Source organism: Arvicanthis niloticus, chromosome Y, assembly GCF_011762505.2.
Source record: "Arvicanthis niloticus isolate mArvNil1 chromosome Y, mArvNil1.pat.X, whole genome shotgun sequence".
Taxonomy (NCBI): Eukaryota; Metazoa; Chordata; class Mammalia; order Rodentia; family Muridae; genus Arvicanthis; species Arvicanthis niloticus.
In genome coordinates, this window is record NC_133431.1 from 8,426,823 (window position 1) to 8,449,321 (window position 22,499).

Here is a 22,499-nt window from a genome sequence, read left to right on the forward strand (position 1 = left end):
CCTGCTGCCAGCAAAGAACATTTATGCTACCCTATGCTGGGTCTCACTGTCAGCTATTGCTGCAGTTAATTTTCCTCTGAGATAAAATGCCCTTCAGTACTCTTCTGCAATAGACATGTCTGGTTTACTTTCTGCCCAACCTAGAAATGTGCTTACTAAACATTTCTATGTGAAGTTTTCAGTTGACAATGAAAATTCTGAAACAGTAATCCCAGACAAGCAATAGACACAAAGTCATGGCTTATAAATGTTGAATTTTTATTAATTACATGTAGAATATACACCTGAGACATGGTTTGTTATTCACATCATATATTTAATATCCAATGAATTGCAAGTAAATTAAACTTGTTAACTTGACCCTAGTTCATTTTGTCCCTGATGAAAATAAAAATTAATATGAAAGGATAAAAATATATTTAATCAATATATCCTCACAGGTACAGTAAATATAAAATGATAATATGGGTCTGAATCTTTCCTTGGAATAGGTAACATGTTTTAAAAAGTTTACTATTCCTAGACCAGAAGATGTTATCAATATTTGACATTGTCCTCACTCATACAAGACTAACATATCTATGTTTTTAATTATGATACAAACATATTTTAAATTTTATATGTGCATAAACATGTTAATAATTTAAAAGATATTTCTATCTAGTAAAACCTCTTTAAAAACAGATAAATATACAAAGATAGGCAGATCCAGCACAGGGCTTATCTTATCTTCTAAATTAAACCACAACCATTTCCATACCTTCAGCTCTGTTGAATTAAAATAATCACAGCAGAGCTTTTTAAGTGTTACTAAACCTCTATCACAAAAATGGCCTGGTTGGCCAGTATTTGTACAAGTTAGAAGGAGAATAACTATTTAGGTTATGTAAATTTGTCTCCAGATGTACTGAGTAAAGTATTCTTAATGTGACTCATTGCAGGATGTCTACAGTCTCATAAGAAACACTTTGTCAATTTTCTATATGTAAAACCAATTATTTCACTATTATGCTAAGTAGAAAAAACAAAAAATTCTAATAAGGGAATAATTCCTCTAAGGGGAAAAATTTCAAGGCAGGGGCTGGGGTGTGGGGCAAGAAAGAAGGAACAATGATGTTGTCTTTGTCTTCAGCACATATACATGGTCACATGTTACAAAGATCACCACAACTTCACACCAAAAAATCAAATCATCAATACAATCCTAACATACTTTGTTGTTGTTGTTGGTGGTGGTGGTGGTTGCTTGTTTATTTGTAAGTATATTCCAGAAATATGCTTTCTTTGATCTGCACACCTTAGAGATGATTAAGTATGTCTAAGTAAAATGGAAAATCTAGCACACACAGGTATGGTTTTCCCCATTGCTGTTTTTGTTCCATATAACTAGGAGGATCCTCAGACATAACTCTGTAACAGGAAAATGAATAACAGAAGCTTAATGAGCACCCTAGTTCTGTTCCTGCCTGTCCTGTTTCTGTCTTACATATGCTCAAGTCCCATCAACCTCAGGGCAAGCCTAACAGTCATCCATAACTCTAATTTCAGCAGATCTGACCCCTTCATCTGGCTTTTGAATGCATCAGACATGCACAGGTTTCACAGACAGAAAGGCAGGTAGAGAGGCAGGCAGGTAATAGTCCCACCCTCAACCCACTTGTACCTCCTTCCCAACACACACACACACACACACACACACACACACACAGAGAGAGAGAGAGAGAGAGAGAGAGAGAGAGACAGAGAGACAGAGAGACAGAGAGACAGAGAGACAGAGAGACAGAGAGACAGAGAGAGACAGAATAATAAAACCAGGTCAATTAGATCATTTTATTATCCATTTTTTAAATAAAATGCATAATAAAAGATCAATATAATCAGTCATCCTGGAACTCTGTGTGCCGGGCAGACTTACTTAGTTAGACAGTGAAAATACATAAAAAAGGATATCAACATAAATATCATTCATTGTCCTGGAACTCCATGAATCTTTCTAGGTAGACCTGGTTTCAAATATCCGTGGTTCCAGACTAAGCCAGTTTATGCAGTGACTTCACAGACAACCAGAAATACATGGAGAGAAATTTCACCACCATCTCAGTCTATGTAACCAACCTTTAACAACAGTCCACAAACACGTGATAGTAAAATGAAATCCTAGAGCAAATTTATGGTGCTAGTTTTATGTCTAAGGATGACACACAATCAGAGCTGAAACACAATCAGTCAAAAAGTCTTTAATAAAACCCAACTGGCCTTCCTTACCAAAGTTCTACAGACAATAGGACTAAACAAATCATGTCTCTGTATATTAAAAGCCAAAATATTTTGTTGTTGTTTCATTTCTGGAAAGAGCTCCTCTTTGTTTAGCCTCAGCTTTCCTGTATCTTCATCTGTAGACTAGGTTAGCCTCAAATGTACAGTGATCCACCTCTCTCTGCCACCACCACTGCCTGGCCAAAGCTAGAATCATTAATAAAAATGATGAGAATCTCAGCCGGTCATAGTGGTGTACAGCTTTAATCCCGGCATTTGAAAGGCAGAGGCAGGCTCTTACAGGTTCGAGGCCAACCTAGTCTACAAAGTGTGCCCTGTCTACAAAGTGTTCCCTAGTCTACAAAGTCTGCCCTGCCTGCCTCTGCCACCTCCAAAGTCAGAGACAGAGAAAGACACAGAGAGTCTTACAGGCAACATTTTCCTAAATTGAGAAAAACTTGAAGCAATTCATCAGAAGACAGGAGGACTGGTGTGCACTGAACTTTTGCTTTTTTCCAAGCATCCTTTAAGGGTAAAATTGTTAATGATTTTTCAAAACACTGGATTCTATTAAGAGGACACATGGACATTGGAAACAATTTCTCCCCTCAGAGGACCAAAGGAAGTTCAAAACAATTTCAACAGCCTCCTGTGCATGTCTCAGTAGTCTGTGTAGTAGACTGTGGAAAGACTGGAGAAAACTATAGCAGTGGATCCTACAGAAATAAGGAGAGTCAGGGACCAGGATTGTTTATTACACTGTTTGTATTTTACTGAAGATATAAATACAGGTACTAGGGAGTCTGACCCTGTCCTTGCTTGCTAAATGTAATGACGGTGGCCATGGATCAAGAGCACAAGAAATTCACAACCCTAATCCACACCAAATCAATTTCCTTTAATGAGAATAACCAAAACAGAAAGCAAAACAAAACTCTAGAACTTGGCAATCAGAGACAATTTCTTAGTTTTAGTCCAACAAGCAGCTGAATGCCATCTATAGCCCTAATTTTTGCAGATATGTTATTTTTCTCTGATTTCTGCATGTATCATGCACAGGCAGGGTTTGATATAGGTAGATATGCCAACAACAACAATAACAACAACCCCCCCAAAACCTGTCCTACCTCATAGATTGTCCGGGAATATATCTTTGGTGAAAGTATTCCATGGCCACTATGTGCTCCCTGCCTGGCATAGGCACAGATAGAACCAGATGCTACTGAACACTTTCCAAATGAGAAACTCCTGACATGCTTGAGGTATCTGATGATAACATTGACCAAAAAAGGACAGCAGCTGTCATTGTGATTGTTTAGACCCTTCCAAGACCAGAGTTTTGCAGCTACCACTCAGAAGGCACAGGCAGGCTTATCTCTGAATTCAAGGTGAGCCTGGTCTACAATGTCAGTTCAGGGACAACTACTTAAAAATCAACAAAACAAACAAACAAGGGAAAACAAACAAAAGGTCCCAACTCGAGGAATGAAATCTAAAGCAAGTGTTTGGCCACGCTTCTGCAATTTCACCTTTATGCATTTTTAATGAGTAAATGTGGTTCTGAGCAGGATGGGCGTTTGTCAAATACCAGTAAAAATTTAAAAAAATAAACTCATAATGAATCACAGCTGTGTGCTTACCAGTGACATAGCTCCACTTCTTCCACTTGCCTCCCTCTGGTCTTTTAGAGAAATCTAAACAAATGGTATGGATTTACAGCCATAGTTATTTCTGGAGTCAGACAGGGTTACAGGGATGTTCTTTGGGGGTAGTTAGTTTGGTTGGTTGGTTTGTTTCATTTCTTAAAAATAGATGTTGTAATCATGGAAGAATTTTTGTTATGGCAGGTGGAGTAAGAGAGACTACAGAAAGATCAAAGTATAGAGGAAGAAGCTTGAGAGATATCATAGCAGTTCAAATCACTTGATGCTCTTCCAGAGGATCTGGATTTGACTCCCAGCACACCCGCCAGGGTAGACAAAGCTGTCTTCTGGACTCTGTCCACACCTGACAACTTCATGATCCACCCACCCAATCAACAGGCAAAACACTCAAAGATTAGAAAACTGGAGGAACAAAAATGTCAGAATCACACAGCCAAACAGAATTACCTGCAACCAGATGCCTCAGATATGTTCTCATTTACATAGAAAGAACTGACTCATGGGAAATGATAAGCAAAGTTGCTCACTACAACTATAAAATGACTTCTCACATCTGGGCTGTTCAGGCCAGCTGGACAATCAAGTGTGGCCCTTAGACCCTGTGGAGAGGACAGAGATTTGAGAGAAAATAAAATGGCACAGCAAGTCAAGAGGTCTGATCAAGTTGGCAAAATTTTTTTTTGGGGGGGGGGTTTCAAGACAGGGTTTCTCTGTGTAGCCCTGGCTGTCCTGGCACTCACTCTGTAAACCAGGTTGGCCTCAGACTCAGAAATCTGTCTGCCTCTGCCTCCCAAGTGCTGGGATTAAAGGAGTGCGCCACCACTGCCCAGCTGCTGGCAAAATTTCACACCGGTTATATACTTTAAAAACAGGATATGGAGAGGGGTAGGAAAGGAAAGAGGGCTTTGCAGGTGGAGGAAGCTGCAGCTGTGCGGTCTAACTAAATTATTCTCACAAAGCCTTTCCAATACCAGGAATTCTAACAACATCTGTCTAGCAGGATGTTGTCTAAATCTAGAGATTAGGAGGAAGGGTTACTAAGTGGGTTGCTATGAGGCCTTGTTTGAAGTTCTGAGAACTGACAAGTGAATCATGGAAGGTAAGCAGAAAGAAGAATAGTAGCTAGAAGAGCCAAGGGTGAGTGTTTGCCAAGAGTAAGGCCTTGCCATGGCTTCCCACATCCCCCCTTCCCTGTATAATAGAGCACTGGAAGCATGTAGGGGGAAGTAGAGGCCTGATCCCCTTTGAGTTTCGGGCATTGAACTGAAGGGCTAAGCACTCCTTGGTTGGGGAGGCCAAGGCCCAGCCTCCTGGGTGCTTTTTCAAGTGGACAGGAAGAGTGACTTATGCCAACCCATATGCAATCAGGCATGCTTCTCAGGATCCCGTCTTTGAGGGCAAAGAAAGAGGTATCCCTGCAGTACTTTATCTCGAATCCTCCAGCATCCCCCTCTGTAGAGGAGGATCAATGGTAGGACTTCCCACAAAGGCAGCTGCTGTAGGGAATTTTGGGAGGTTTGAACTTTGAAACACTGCATTGGGGCTGACACTTGATAAGTTCTGGAGTGGGTTCATCATCAGAGTCCAATTTTAGGTAATGCACCTGGAGTGGATTGGCTGCCAGGTGGTATCCCTGGATCTTTATGAGAGTACTAAGGCGAGAGAAGGCCCAAAGGCCAAAATAAATGAGCAAGGGAAGGCCAATGAGAGGTCCAAGGATAGAAGGCAGTGAGGTAGAAAGCCAAGGCGAGGTAGAGAACCAGTTCTTACACCAGCTCTTGCTTTGTTTTTTTCTTTCTAAGCCCTCTTGAACACTGTGCATGCTTTCACTGACCCTGATTTATCTGCAAAGAAGCAACACTCTTCCTTTAAAGTGGCACAGAGTCCTTTCTGTTGCAGGAGCAAGAGATCTAGGCCTCACTGTTCTGAAGGACAACTTTAGCTAAAGAGGAAAATGACTCACTAAGGGCTTCAGTGCTCTGCTGTCGCTCTCTAACATCTTGATCAAGGGTGGCACTAAGCTCAGAGTCATAGTGGTTGGAGAGGACAAGGGAGGAAACTCCAGTCCCAACACCCACTGCCAGCCCCAAGATGATTGCATTGGTCACTGCAATGATGGGCTCTCGCTTTTGTCAAAGGAGAACTTCATCGTGTTGTGAGGGCGAGGTCCAGGAAAGGTGCTCCTCTTGGTTCCATAAGTGGAAAAGTCATCTGAGGAGTAATAGGCTAACCACAGGAGAACATGTACAAAAGATCTTTTGAAGCCTTAAAGCTGGTAAGGTGTATGCATGGAGTAAGTCCAGAGGAGCAGGGCTACCACGTATCCTCAAGAGGGATAAGGTAAAAATCACCTGTAAAGTTAAAAGAGGCTTAAGTCTGATTATAATTCAAGCAAAGGTAGGAGGCAGCTTGTTTCCAGGAGAGGTGATGCAGGTACCAGATTCTGAGACCATTTCCAAAGAAAATCCTTTAAAGGAGGAATGTTGCCTGTTGCAGCCCGAGCTGCCCCACACTTGGGGGCCAGAAAGGTTGAGAACTGCTCTACCCCACGTTTGGGGGCCAAAATGTCTCAGACTGTTCTGTCAATGTTTGAACCCGCACTGCCAAATGCCTTGCGGACTAAGTTGTTAGATCCTGCACTGCCCCAAGCTGCTTCAGTCAGTGGGTCGGGATTCAGCAAGAGAGAGAGCGTGCGGACAAACTCAAAGAATGGTGACCAGAGTGTAGTAATTCAATCCCATTTATTCTTCAGTCTTTCTTCCTAGTCCAAGTCCCAAGTCTTGAGTTCCTAGTCCCTAGTGCCTCCAAATTCCAAGTTTCTTCTTCCAATTTCTAAGTGCCTAATGTCTAACTCCAAGTTCTTGCCCATGCACATCATCAAAAGTCACTGCATCCTAAAATATCACACACATGTGTACAACAGAAAGCATGATCGTGACATCACTGTAAATAAATGGATACATTCTAGACAATGTAATCATGAAATTCTGGTGCTTCCTCCACTTATTTCCTGAAATAGAAATTATAATCTAATTATTCTATTTTTAGAAGGAAATTGAATTATTAGTTTCAACTGTGTCACTTCTGATCCCTTTGAATAGGATAAAGCCTTGAAACACAAATGGCAACTGAGAGGGATACGCAGGGGGAAACAGATCAACTGTACTGAGCAAACATCTAAAAAGCTGTATGAACAATTACTAACTACAAAGATGATGGGCAAGCTGTGTGTATTTGCTCATGTCTTTAATCACAGAGGTACAAGCAGATGTATGTCATTGAGCTAGAAGCTGGCATGATCTGTGTGATGTATTGCGGGTCAGCAAAAGTTACATATTAAGACCCTCACACCCCTGTAAAAATCAACCAAAGATACAAAAATGATAGAGAGACCTCACGGTTCTTTACTGAGGTTGCTACAAAGAATTATACTTTCACTGCAGTTCTGTATTCATCTTGCAAAAACATGCTGTGAGCCAGTTTAAGCAGCAACATTAATTAAAGTTTACTAGAAGGGAATGCATGTTTAAACAGTTAAAAATGGACAGGTGAAAATATTAGTAATGTTTATGCTGATCAAAAATAAGGAACATAGAGCATAAAAGATAGCTCAGGATTGGAAAGCTCTTGCTGGTCTTCCACATAATGGTAGTCAATTTCTAGTATTTACACGGGGATCAACAACTATCCATTTCTTCAAGATCAAGAGGACTGAGGCCATCTTCTGACAACAGAAAACATGAGGCCCACATGATATTTATGTTCATCCACACAAATATAATACTCTCATTTAGTCAAAATTTTCAGAACAAATACAACAGTAAGGCAGAACAACATACACCTGGAATCCAATGAGTGCAAAGCCTCAGGCAGTATTGATATCATGAACATATGCCATTCATGGAAATATAATATAATATAATATAATATAATATAATATAATATATTTTGCCAAATTTTAAAATGAAAGATGTGGATGAAGAGGTACACAGAAGCATGTGCTTATTTTACAAAAACATGTCAGGTGGCTTCTGTGGTTTCTATATCTACTATCAGCACAAAAAGGTCTTCACAGATAAATTTTGTCTTGAAAACAATAAACAAAAGATATAAAGTTAAAAAATACAAAACCACCAGACTTGCAAAATAGCTTAGCATTGAATAAGAAATGTTTATACTGTATCTTACATGATTTAGGGACTGAAACCAGATGGGGAAAGTATGGGAGCATGAGAAGAAAGCTGAGGGATCAGTTTCAACCACAACACAGTAAACACAGTAGACACACAGAACAAAATATGTCCTGTCTAAAAAGAAATACAGGGGTAAAGCTGGAGCAGAGAGTGAGGAAATGGCCAATGAAAACTTGCCCAGCAGAAGACCCACCTTATGAACAAGCACTAATCCATGACATTATTAAGGATACTCTGTTATGCTCCCACACAGGAGCCTTGCATAATTGTCCATTAAGATGCTCCACCCAGCAGCTGACTTGAAACAGATGCAGAGAACCATAGTGAAACATTGAATGGTCCTTGGGGACTGTTATGGAAGAGTTGGGGGAATGATTGATGGCCCTGAAGAAGATAGGAGCCCCTCCACAGGAAGACCAACAGACTCAACTAACCTGGACCCTTGGGGACACTCACAGACTGATTCAAAACCAATAGCACACACAGTCTAGACAAAGGCCCCTGGAAAATATGTAGCAGATGTGTAGCTCAGTCTTCATGATGGTCCTCCAACAACTGTAACAGGGACTGTCCTTAAAGCTGCTGTCTATCTGTGGAATCTGCTCCTTGAACTGGGCTGCCATGTCTGGCTTCAATGGAAAGGATGAACTTAACCCAGCAGAGACTTGATGCACCTCAGTGTGGAGATACCTGGGGCACACACCTTCTCAAAGAAGAAACAGAGGATATTGAATAGAGGGACTCTGTGCAGGCAGTGGACCTAGAATAGGGACTTCACAAAGTTCATAGCCATTTTATTTATAACAGCTTGAAACTGGACAAATCCCAGATGTCACACAACCAAAATATGGATATAGAAAATGTGGTTCATTTACAAAAGGAAAAACTATTCAGCTATTAAGTACAAGGATATCATGACTTTTGAAGGCAAATGGATACAACTAGAAACTATCATCCTGAGTGAGGTAACCCAGACCTAAAAGCACATGCATGTATGTACCCACTTACAAGTGAATAATAATCATAAAATACAGGAAACCCACACTACACTCTATAGATCCAAAGAAGTTAAAGAAGAAGGAAGGCCCAAATGAGCACGGTTTAATCTCACTCAGAAGGGGGAATAAAACAGTCATACGAGGCAGTTGGAAGAGAGAGAATTGTATGGGAGAGCAGATAAGAAAGTGGAATCAAGGAAAACCAGCAACAGGTGTGGCGAGAGACAAGAGAAGGCCAGAGGGGAAAAATGAATCAAAACCTGCAGCTGTCTGGGGGGAGGGGGTACATTTAGGGTGTGCCAGAGACCATAAATAGGTACCAAGGAGTCTTAAGGTTGATCTTAGCTGAGATGAATAACAGTTAGATATAGACGCTGAAGAGGCCACATCCTGCAGTCAGGTAGGACCCTTAATGGAGAGTTAAAGACACCAACCAATCCAAAAATCTTTCTACCCAAAATATGTCCTGTCAACAAAATACAATCTACAACATAGATTCTGTACAGCAGCAAAATAATGTTGTTGTTGTTCTAAGTTGCTACCCTGCTGCTGTGATTGAATGCTCTGAGCAAAAGCATCTCAGGTAATAAGTGGTTGTTGTACATGGTTCTGTCAGATTACAGTCCATCATTGTGGGCGCTTAGATTAGAAACTGAAGGCAAAAAGCATGGACAAACACTGTCTCCTGGCTTGCTCTCTTGCTTGATCACTGTCTCATGATCAGCCTGCTCTCTCATACAGCCCAGGACCACTGGCTTAGGGATATTGCCAACCTTAGTGGAAGAGCCTTCCTAATCAATCATCAACACTATCTCTCACAGACATAGCAACCAGCCATTCAGATGAGGGCACATGTTGGGAGCCGCAGTGATTCGCCATTCCAAGATGGGGCGGATATCCTGTCCTCCCACTTGTAAACAACTGACTGCGCAGGTGCAAAAGACAAAACGCGCCAAAGTCACTGCCCATCCCGGGCCGTAATATGGGGTGATGAGTGAACAGCCAATCAGAAGTGAACACGCCACTCTAGGATATATATAGCAGTGCCTTTCCCGGGCTTGGAGTCTTTTCCACTTTTGCTGTTACAAGAAGTAAAGCCTTGTCTGTAGTGATACCCGATTACTGCCTCCGTGTCCTTTTTCGCGGGCAAAGGGGACACAAAAGAGGTGCGCGCAACAGGCACACCCTTGATTGAGGCTCCTTCAGATGACTATAGCTCTGAAAGTCTGAGAACTTAAAAAAAAACAAACAAAAAAAAAACTATCACACAGACACAATAATAAATGAGGAAGTTGTAACAACCCAAAACCAAAAATTTAAACATATCAATTACATGAACCCTGCCACCACAAGAGAGAGTTGGAGTTGTGGCTGAGCCAGGACAAAATAGGGAGGGCACCTGGCTCAGAGCAGAAAAGCATACACTGGAATGGGGAGCTCAGAGGCTGTGCTGACCTGGGGTGAGGTGTCTTTAACCCTGGGTTCCCAGGCCAGTGCTACCAAAGATGTGGCTAAAACAGCTAGAAGGTGGACAGAAAAAGCAGATTGTTCCACAAAACTCAAATTACCACCAACAAAGGACAGGATCTCTGACCCAAGGAAGTTATAGTAAATTTGTTAGAATCGATGAAGAATGACCATCCATTTCATGACAGGTCCAAGTTCAAAGTTATAGAGTCACATATGAACTGGGCAGACGGTAGTTCAGGAGGTGGAAAATGAGGTTTTCATCTTTCTACCCTGTAAAATAAGGTAGGCAGAGTCTGATTTTGCCCTGGATGCTGTCTTGAAGAGCTCTCTGTCATGGACTAGTCAATGGGTCTAGGTCCTGTTGTTAAGAAGGATTTAACCCAAGGTGTGGGGCTAGTAACTAAATCGATTAGGATGGAGTCTGTCTCATTTCCTCAGTGAGAGAATGACAAACTTCCACACCCAAAATAGACAGCCAAAAGGGGGTGGTAAAGGCTACCCAGCAGATTCCTCCACTTGGACAGTGGAAAAAATGAAGACAGGATGGCAACTGTGAGCCCTGTAACAGGGCTCCAAGTCTGCTCTAACCTTCCCAGAAATTAAGACCAGAGAAACACCATCCACTCTACCTGGCTCTAGAACATCTTTGAAGCACTTTGTTGCTATGACTCTCCAGCGTATCCACTGTAGCAGGGTTCCAGGTTCAATATAGTCATCTCCCTCCACAATACTCAAGAGAACCTGAAAACCAAGGCACAAAGACACAAATCTGGCAGACAAGCCACTGACATAAAAACAATGGTTCATCTTAACAACCGGCCTTTCAATCCTTTAGTTGGGAGTCCTGAGGGTTTTGGGGTTCCAGTCAATGCACTAAAATGTAATGTCCACATCACAGAGGCCCCAACAAAAAACGAGGATCCTATTGTAATGCAAACACATGGAGGTCTTTATTATGAGCTCTGTAATAAGGATTCTTACCAGTCAGCCTCACGTGAGATGGAATCTGAGAGACCAAGTCTAGGGGTGCTGGGTATTTATTGCAGTTACAGCAAGATTTGGACATTAACACACAGGTCAGCAACTTAATATTTTAAAAGCTGCATGACTGGCATAATCTGCAGGAACCAACCAAGGGGGTAAAATCATCTGACAAACATGATGGGTAGGCTAACTTTGTCTCTGTAAGGTGTGTTAGTTATCGATATGTAGCTTAACCCTGCAGTTGTACCTTGACTGGCTGTTGACAAGAGGGGCTTGTCATAGGATGTTTGCTCAAGTGGACTTTGTGCACTCTCAGAAACAGAATTGATTGTGCTTTACAAACTCATCTTTGTGCCTGAGGTCCTGATTATTGAAAGGTGCTCATGCACTTTCTAAAACAGAAGTGATTGGGCTTTACAAACTAATCTTTGTGCCTGAGGGCTTTATTATTGAAAGATGCTCCTGTTCAACCACAAGCCATGCATGGCAGTAGAAAAGGTAGTTTGTTCAAAGACCTGCCTCACTATCTGCTACTGCACTGTCTGAAACAGTTTTCCTAAGCAGGTACCCCACAGCTCTGGAATTTCAAAATATTAGGGTTTCAAAGGTAACTTCAATATTACAGCTTCTTGTTCCAGTATCTGGGATCCACACATGATCCTCTGCACTCCTCAAAACAGATTGGGTCACTTCTCCAGCTCTTCCATCTATTTCACTCTAGCTTCTGCTTGACTCCACTTTACTGCTGCTGCTGTTCATTCTGCTCATCCCATGGGACTGACATCTTCAATATGCTGGGCTCTTCTCCTGTGACTAGGATTCACTGTTTTCCTCTTCTGCACTCCCTTTACTGGGCCAAGCCTTAGCTGCTCTGCATGAGATTCATTTATGCCTAAAAACCAATACCACCTGGATGATTCTCACACATGATCAAATCCAGGTGCACAACAAGGGACAACCTTGGCTATCTCTGGAACACAGCTTCTTTATCCTCTCAGAAAAAACCCACCACAAGATTTCACCTCAGTGATGCTGGTTTCTTCTTCATCCCCACTAATTTTTTAACTACAGCCAACCAGCATCAATTGTCTCAGTTGTCTCTTCTATTCTTTCCTCTCAGAGCCACAAGGACAAACTGCTGAGTTCCTCTGCTTGCTGGGGCTGGAACATGGCTCCTTCTATTACACCATCACCAGCTTTCTATTCTTTAACAACTTCACTGCCTAAGCTCGGCTGTCCTGGATCTTACCCAGTTGATGAACCTTGAACTCAGAGGTCTGCATGGCTCTGTCTCCTGAATTCTGGGTAATACATGTGTAATACTTTGCCTGTACCTAAGCTTTTCTTTACCTAAAACTTGTTCTGTACCAGGAAGACTTGAATCAGAGAACTGCTTGTCACTTTTCTTCTGGGATTTAAGGCTTGTACCTCCATGCTTGTACTTAAGTACTTTACTTTAGATCTTAAAATGAAAGCCCAGAATAGTAATCACACTCCATCGGTGGTCAGTTTCACACATATTGGTGACCCTTGTGTCCACATGAAAACGATGACCAGGTGACAATTGAAAGATATAAAAATTTATAAAGGGTATGGAAAGTTTTTATGACCCCCTAGAGCTGAGCCAAGAATGTAGGCCAGCCAGTTCACTAGCTCCAGGTTCCAGGAACTGGCTGACCACAAGAAAGCAGAACTAAAAATCCAGGTCAGCTGGGTCGTTCCGGGAACTGGCTGACCACAAAGTAGGTGGTTGAGCAAGATTCAATTCCTGATAAAAACATATACATGATGTTTCCACGTGACCGACTGAAAAATAGGCTGGAACTTTCCACTATTTTTATGATATCCTTCCTTGGTTTCCCCTTCACTCCCCTGGTTTGTGTTTTTTTTCCTTTAAATACCTTTCTCCTCCTGGCCTCCTAGTAGACACTCCTCATTATGAGTCTCGACCTCAGCCCAGCTGAAATAAAGCCTCTTGTGTCTTGTGAGTTACTGAGTGATTGCGATATCCCGAGACTAGAGTGAGGGTCTCCCCTCCTGGGGGGTCTTTCAATAATAACACCCAACATGATACAGTTCTCCTTAGTACAAGTCTGGGGGTGTGTCCATAGGTCAGCCAGCCAGTACCTATAAGCAACTCCAGTCATGCCTCTGCCTCAGATTCATGGGCAACCTGGGCCCTCCGCTTCCACCCGCCATTCACGGTACCTGGAGGCTCCAGTCATCTCCCTGTCTGCAGCAGCCCTGTGGCAGGTGATTGATCAGATTGCATCGCTTGGTCTGTGACGTCAGAAGGAGGCCACGGATACCACTGGGACAGAGGTGCTTTTCCCGGACTGTGATGGTGGCAGTGGTTGTCTCCTGGTGCAGTCACTGGGCTCTGGTCAGGATTTGCATACATCAGGCCTGTGTGCCGGTCCAGCGCCTTCATGGGAAATGTAGTCTCCCACTGGCCGCCATCTTTCTTTTTTTCCTCGTGGCCTCATGGGATATGTAGTTCGAAGGCCAGCCACCATATTGGATTGAGGTTGATGCGCGTGCGCATTTAGTTCTTTGACCACCATTTTGGTAGGAGTCCTTATGGGAAATGTAGTCTCCGGCTGCTATCTCTGAGTAATCCTGGCAGTCCCTGAACTCACTCTGTTGCCCAGGCTGGCCTTAAACTCAGAAATCTGCCTGCCTCTTCCTCCCAAGTGCTGGGATTAAAGGCATGCGCCATCAATTATTGATCATTATTGGCTATTGATTAATATTGATTATTGATTATCACTGTCTGTTGATTATCAATTATTGATTATTAAGATTATTGATCACTTTTGGTTATTGACTAGTATTGAATGTTGACAATCAATTAGTATTGATTATTGATTAACATGATTATTGATCATTATTCCATCACCATCATCCCCCTGCCTCTGCCTCCCGAGTGCTGGGATTAAAAGCGACCACTGCCCAGCTACACCTGTCTTCTTTGTTTGGTTTTTTGTTTGTTTTCTTTGTTTTTTTTTTTGTTTGCCTGACCGGAAGTCCCCTCGCGGGAGCCCGGGAACCGGAAGCAGCACCGCGTCTCCGGGTGGAAGGGCCTCGCCTCTTTTCCGAAGGCGCAGCCCCGCCCTCCCCGGAAGCGGAAGTGTGTCACAGAGGCCCTCGGCAGCGGTGGCGGAGACAGGATGCGGTGGGTGGCAGGGAGACTGCTGAGGCGCCGCGGACGGATGCGGTGGGCGGGGCCTAGCGACGGTGAGCCGAGGCTCCGCCCACCCCGGGGCCGCGCAGATCCGGTTCTAGGCACTTTGTGTCACCCATGGCTTCCAACTGGGCCAAGGCCTCAGAGGGAACGCAGCGCCCGCAGGAGACATGGTGGCCCAGGGCGGGGCCAGCGGGGGCGGGGTCAGGGTGGAGGGGAGGGGCCAGGGCGGGTGGGCGGGGTCGGGGGAATCCTGGTCTGTATTTACAGTTACCGGCTGAAATTGAGGAGGCCTTCCCCTTGAAGCTACCCTAGTGGGACTTCACCACGGCTGCAGGTAGGGCCAGCCTACGTCTCTATCGCCAGTTGCTTGTAGCGGGTCTCCTAGTGGCAGGTAAAAAGCCCACCAATTTGGCCCAGGTCATGTCAGTCACTCAGGGACCAGAGGAACATCCATCTACGTTCATGGAACGTCTGAAGGATGCCTACTGGGTACATACCCCATATGACCCGGAGGATCCGAGCCAGGCCACTCACCTTATCATGTCTTTTATCTGGCAGTCGGCTCCAGATATTAAAAGGAAGTTAGAGAGACACAGGAAGAGAAGGAGGAGAGGTTGAGGAGAGAAACAGAAGAGAGAGAGGCCCAGAGAGATAGGAAACGCAACAGAGATCTTAGTAAAATAATGGCCACTGTAGTAGCAGGGCAGAGACAGAGTAGCCAGAAACCGGGAGAACGGGAAAAGAGAGCCCCAGCGGTAGATCGAGATCAATGTGCCTACTGCAAGGAAAGGGGCCACTGGATAAAAGATTGCCCCAAGAGACCGAGGGGCCCGCGTAGGCCCAGGCCGGCACAGACCTCCCTCTTAAACCTAGAAGACTAGGGAGGTCAGGGTCAGGAGCCCCCCCCCGAACCCCGGATAACCCTTCAAGTGGGGGGGCAGCCAGCCACCTTTTTGGTCGATACCGGTGCCCAGCATTCGGTTCTCACCCGCCAACCGGGACCCCTGAGTGAGAAGACAGCGTGGGTCCAAGGGGCAACCGGAAGAAAATCCTACCAGTGGACCACTGAGCGCAAGGTACATCTGGCTAACTATGAGAAACAGGGATATGTGAAGGGGGTCTTGACACAGAAATTGGGGCCCTGGCGATGACCAGTGGCCTACCTGTCGAAGAAATTGGACCCGGTTGCTGCCGGATGGCCACCGTGCCTCAAGATGGTAGCAGCCATCGCCCTCTTGCTCAAGGACTCTATGAAGTTAACATTGGGCCAGCCGGTGATGGTGTTTGCCCCGCATGCGGTGGAGTCCCTGGTAAAGCAACCCCCAGGAAGATGGCTCTCCAACGCCCGAATGACACATTATCACACTTTATTTCTGGACTCCGAACGAATCACCTATGGATCCCTGGTAGTGCTTAATCCGGCCTCTTTGCTCCCCCTCCCTGGGGAGCCCGACCCCCATGATTGCATCCAGATCCTAGCGGAAGTACATGGGACATGCCCCGACCTGACAGATCAGCCCCTCTCCTCTCCAGACTACACCTGGTTCACCGATGAGAGCAGCTTCGTACACAACGGGTTACGAAAGGCAGGAGCTGCAGTTACCACCACCTCAGAGGTGATCTGGGCAGAAACATTGCCGCCGGGAACATCGGCTCAGAGGACAGAGTTAATTGCCCTGGCCCAGGCCCTCAGCATGGCAGAAGCCCTGAGCATAATACAAACCCAGGCCATCAGAAAGGAGACAACATCGAGGCCTGGGGCAACCGCTTGGTAGATAAAGCAGCAAGAGAGGCGGCGGTGAGGGAGTCCACTGAGGCCCTCCGGGTCAGAGCCGACCCCGAAGATGAACCCCCACTGGCAATCACATATAGTCAAGAGGATCTAGAGCTGATCAAGAAAATGGGGGCCGCCTATGACCCCATCTCCAGACTATGGGTCCACCAGGGAAAGCCAATCTGGCCCACACAGCAAACCAAGGCTCTAATTTAATGCCTACACAGGATGACCCATTTGGGTCAGAAGAAAATAAAAATGCTGGTAGATAAAGAAGAGGAGAAACAACTGTTCCTGGGAAAAGACAAGATTCTCCATCAAGTCACAGCCAATTGTGACATTTGTGCCCAGGTTAATGCAGGACACAACAGGGTGCCCCGTGGAGCCCGTGCCCGGGGCAACCGACTCGGAACTCAATGGGAAATCGACTTCACAGAGGTAAAACCTGGGCTCTATAGATACAGGTATCTGTTGGTTTTTGTAGATACCTTTTCAGGCTGGGTAGAGACTTAACCGACAAAACATGAGACTGAGAGGGTGGTTGCAAAGAAACTGTTAGAGGAAGTCATCCCCTGCTACGGGATACCACATATTCTGGGCTCAGACAACGGACCCGCCTTCATCTCCCAGGTAAGTCAGTCAGTGGCCAAAGCACTGGGGATAAATTGGAAACTGCATTGCGCATATAACCCCAGGAGTTCAGGTCAAGTAGAAAGTAAATAGAACTATAAAGGAGACTTTAACCAAATTAACGCTGGCACCTGGCACTAGAGACTGGGTGACCCTGCTACCCCTGGTTTTGTATCGAGCCCAAAACACGCCTGGGCCACATGGACTTACCCACTTTGAGATTCTTTATGGGGTGCCTCCCCTGGCGGCCAGCCTCTTGAATCCTTACCTCCCATCCCTTGCTGATAGCCTCCCCTTTCCAGATCACTTGCAGGCGCTACAGATCGTCCAGAAGGAGATTTGGCAATTCCTAGCAGGTGCCTACCAAGAGCAGGCAGACCACCTAACGACGCCTCACCGGTTCCAAGTAGGAGATTCGGTTTGGGTTCGACGGCATCAATTAAAGAACCTGGAACCGCGGTGGAAGGGACCCTTTGTCGTGCTACTAACCACCCCAACGGCACTGAAAGTAGACAGCATCGCTCACTGGATTCACGCCGCCCACGTCAAATTGGCTACCTCCGTTCCAGAATCGAACCAGGCCACGAGATGGAAAGCCCACCGTACCCCAAACCCTTTAAAGATAAGACTTTCACGCTCCTAGTTTTCCTTTATTTTGCCAATAAGACGACTTCTTCCAGTCCCCACGCTCCCAAGTCATTCACTTGGGAGGTCCTAAACAGTCAGGGGGACATCGTCTGGTCTGTCTCCGGAACGCATGCCCTCTGGACTTGGTACCCGGAACCGTACCCAGACTTGTGTAAGCTGGCAACAGGAGCGCCAGGGTGGGACTTTGAAGGGGGCTACCCCTGGCGCTGCTTCTGCCTCCTTGACTGCAGACAGAGGGTGATTGAATCCTCTTCTGAGTCACAATTCATTTGTAGAATTGCAGAACCATCTCCACTTATTTCCGTCATCCCAGGGGCTAACTTTAGTCCCAGTTTATACAATGGATTGACCTTTGCAGTAGCTTCAAAGACACCAGTTATGGATCAAACGTATCAAAAATGTTAAATGGGGGCTCACAGGAGCGGTATGCTGTTTGATCGGATGCCACTTTTGTGCTAAATTTGAACCAGCAGGAAAAAGACATTTCTCCAGCATCAATTCAGAAAGATACATTTTTCTTTTATCGAAAAAGAGAGGCTTTGACTACTTACTGTAAGTTCTCATGGGAAAGCACAAACCCACAGTGTCCTGGAGCCTCTGCCTCACAGAGTGGTTCCCTGTCCATGTCGTGCATGGATCTGACTCCATAGCGCCGCTCTCGCCTCTGAAGGCCACTTCGAGTTCTACCAAACTTTTTCTCAGTATCCAAGGAACTCTGGCTGGTGCTGCTTCTGCGGCCCCACAGGCATGCCCCGATGAGGGACGACCGGTGCCCAAAGGAGGGCGAGCTGGGGTCTCCTGGGGGGTACTGCGGCAACCCCCAATCAGAGAAGCCAGCTCAAAGAAGTAACCTTTTATGTCTGTCCCAGATCACACCGACCCCGGGCATACCGCTACCATGGGGGAGGTTCGGACTTCTATTACAAGTCCTGGGACTGTGAGATGACTGGCCAGGCCCATTGGAAGCCCTCCTCTGGCTGGGACTATATCACAATAAGTGCCAATTACACCCTGTTCCAGGAATGCTGGCTGTGCTTGAGCTCAGCACCCCGTTACTATGAGATTTTCCCAAGAAAGTAGGCAATCTGCATAATGTCTGTCTGTTGCTTAAATTCACACTTTAAGTATAGTGAAACACTTGTCACTTCCAATCTTGAAACTATGGGAATACTCTGAACATCAAAAGTAAATCTTTCATTGTACTTTCAGACCTAGTAATCTTACTCCCCAGAACAGTACAGTTGCCAAAAGTTCAGAGATCTATAAATCTATGAGCTGTAGCTGTCCTCCCCTCCTCAGATCCCCAGGCCTTTCCGACACTCACCTTCTATCTTTGTGTAGTTACTATACTGTAGTGTATATGTCATATACCAAAATATCCACATTTGATAATGATGCAACTGTTGTAAGTCTAACTTCATGGACTGTGAAGAAGCCATGAGGTGAGACATAGAGGCTGTGGGCTTAGAAAATGACAGGGATTCAGCTGGGTATGGACTCGCAGGATCACATAGAAACTACCAGGACTACCTGTAGAACATTTCCTACAAAACAAATTTGAATTGTGAAAAAACTAATATTAATATTTTCAATTTCCTACAAAACAAATTTGAATTGTGAAAAAACTAATATTAATATTTTCAATTTTCTACAAGACAAATTTGAATTGTGAAGAAGCTAATATTAACATTTTAATGGGTATTAAGGGAGAGAGTCAACAGAGAGAGTTTTTTATAAAGGACAGTTTGGCCTCACATAGACTTGGTGCAGGCTTAGAGAATTTGCCAAGTAAAGTTACATAGGAAATCATTTTAGTGATACTGTAATACTTTGCCTGTTGTACCAAAGAAACTACAGTAGTGTGTTTATAACAGAGATCTCTCTTTTCTTGTCATCTTCTTTGTAGTTTATTGAATGCTTTGCTTCTAGCCCTAAAAACAAAAAACAAAAAACAAAACAGTATTGGAGATTTAAAGAAACTGGCCTGTCAAATGCTGCTTTTGATTCTTACTTCAAAGATATTGAAAGTTTAGTAGAGAGAAAAAAGGTGGTGGCTTGGGCTGATAAAACTACCAAACATTCAAATCAAAGTGATCTTCCAGGGATGTCTCTTCTTGTGACCTTCCCAGAGGTTGGACCAATTCAGTCTATTCCTTGTTGTAAGTATTTTTATTTTATTCTATAAATGGAAGCTTATTTCTAAGATTTTTTTTTATATTCCAATCTACAGAACAGTTGGTTTCTTTTAAATATACTTGGTTATTTGATTACCACTAACAAAGAATCTAGCTTCTAAGTATTTTAATTAACAAGAATCTCCCAGGACCTACCAGCATCTATATATTGATGTTCTGAATAACTAGCAGTTTCATTTTCTTCCCATTCTTATTTAAATTTTAACTTCAATTAAGGGCTAAAGTATATAAAAATATTCTTGCAATTTATAATAACTTAATCTTAAAATCAACTAACAGTATAGAATTCACTGTTTCTATTGACGTTTGTTATCTCTCATCTTTCTACAGATTGTGAATAAGATATTTTCATTGCAAAGCCGACATATAATCTTGGGTTAACATGATACTTTTTGCAGTGTAGAATGTAGCAATGTGGATTGCTCTGTCTTTGAGATAGCCTGTAGCAATGTGGATTGCCCTCTCTTTGAGATAGCCAGTGTTAGCAATTTGTTATGCTTATGTGCCCTGTGACTTGCACAGTCTGTCTTCCCTTGAGTTCTTAGGTTTGTTTCACAAATAAATTTTATTGGTTAAGCCTAGGTTTTGTGAGGTTTCACTTGAAGATTGGCACATTTTGTTCTGCAATTGTTATCAGTTACTTAGTTTACTGTAAACAGTTTAAATGTACCTATATCAGGAATGCGCTTTGTTTAAAAGTTTAAGAATTTGCAAAATAAATTTGCAGTGATTTAATCAGGATTTTGGTGAGTAGTGCATCAGATTATTTTTGTGGGTGTTACTCATAGTTTCCATTGCTGTTGCTGGATACCTAAGAATGGATTGATTTTGGCCAAAGATTTTGCAAAAGATCAGTCCATAGTCACAGGGGCAGATCATACTTTGAGTTGAGGCCACATTCTGGAGGAGTTGACAGAGAGAGAACCAGGGAGGCCAGAAGACCTTGAAATTCATGTTCCTGCCTCTTCCACTGATGCCACACATCCTCCCACAATAGCACACACAGCTGGTTTAACACATGAACCTGGGTGAGACATTTTATATTTATTATTTATTTTATTATTATTTTATATTCACACCATAACCATGTATATTTGCTTCCATGCATTCATAGAACATGATTTGAAAAACCATGATTAGAAAACCAAAACTTTTTTTTTCAATTTAAGTACTTTATTGATATTTTGACTCCCCCCAAAATTAATTTTCCTGTTGTAGATACCTACAATATCAGATGCCTCTAAACCGAAACTGGGGAGCCCATGTAACAGTCAGAAATGTTGACTGTTGGATCATTTTGTGTCTTCGAGATACACCTCTATCAAAACTTTCCAAAATAAAAAAGATAGTGGCTGAATAATCGTGGCCTCTAGTGTTTATGATAAAGAATGCTGTACCTAGTGCTTAGGAGGGCATACGTTTAATTTTTTAGTAAACTAAAATAGTAACACATTCTTTTTTTTCTTGGATTTTTTTTTTTGGATTTTTTTTTCGAGACAGGGTTTCTCTGTGTAGCCCTGGCTGTCCTGGAACTCACTCTGTAAACCAGGCTGGCCTCAAACTCAGAAATCTGCCTGCCTCCGCCTCCCAAGTGCTGGGATTAAAGGTGTGTGCCATCAATTATTGATCATTATTGGTTATCAATGAGTATTGATAATTATTGATTACTGTTTATTGATTATTGATTATAGATTGGCATTGAATATTGATCGTTATTTCATCACTGTGATCCCCCTGACTCTGCCTCCCAAATGCTGGGATTAAAGGCCATGCCATCAATTATTGATTGTTATTGGCTATTGATTAGAATCGATTATTGATTAGCATTGACTGCTGATTATCATGATAATCTATCACTTTTGGTTATTGACTAGTGTTGATTATTGGTCATTGATTGGTATTTATTATTGATTGGCATGATTATTGATCATTATTCCATCACCATCATCTTCCTGCTTTTTTCTCCCAAGTGCTGGGATTAAAGGCGTGCACCACCCTGCCAGACCATAGTAACACATTCTAAAGTAACAAATTTCTTTAGAATGTTACTACTTGGATTGCCAGTAGCACTGATACATCATCTCTTATGTATCTTTGTATTTGAGTTAGTTACTGGGGGGTTTTGTTCTTATTTTGAGTTTTCAAGGAAGTTTTGGTTTTTTAGACCGGAATTTAACTATGTAATTCAGACTTGACTGAAACTTGAAGCCAAGGCTGTCCTCAAACCTGAAATCCTCCTATTTCTGTATTCTGAGTGTTGGATTATGGGTATATACCATCATGCCCAATGATTTATCAGTACTTTAATTTTGCTGGGTTTTTACCTGGATGTAGTCCAGTATGGAGAATTGTCTAGTGTCTGGCAGCCTGAGGCTTTTTATTACTCCTGTCCTCGGTGTCCCAGTGTTGCTGAGCTTTCTTGACAATGTCCTCTGGCCATGGTGTGATGGATTTTCTTGGTTGTCAACTTGATGCACCTAAGAAGAGGGACTCACGACTG

At 43.5% G+C, this 22,499-nt stretch overlaps 1 pseudogene; it reads left to right on the forward strand.

The window, feature by feature from the left end:
• The first annotated feature begins 16,754 nt into the window (after positions 1-16,754).
• Positions 16,755-22,499, forward strand: part of LOC143437286 (pre-mRNA-splicing factor CWC22 homolog) — a 96,795-nt pseudogene continuing 91,050 nt past the window's right edge.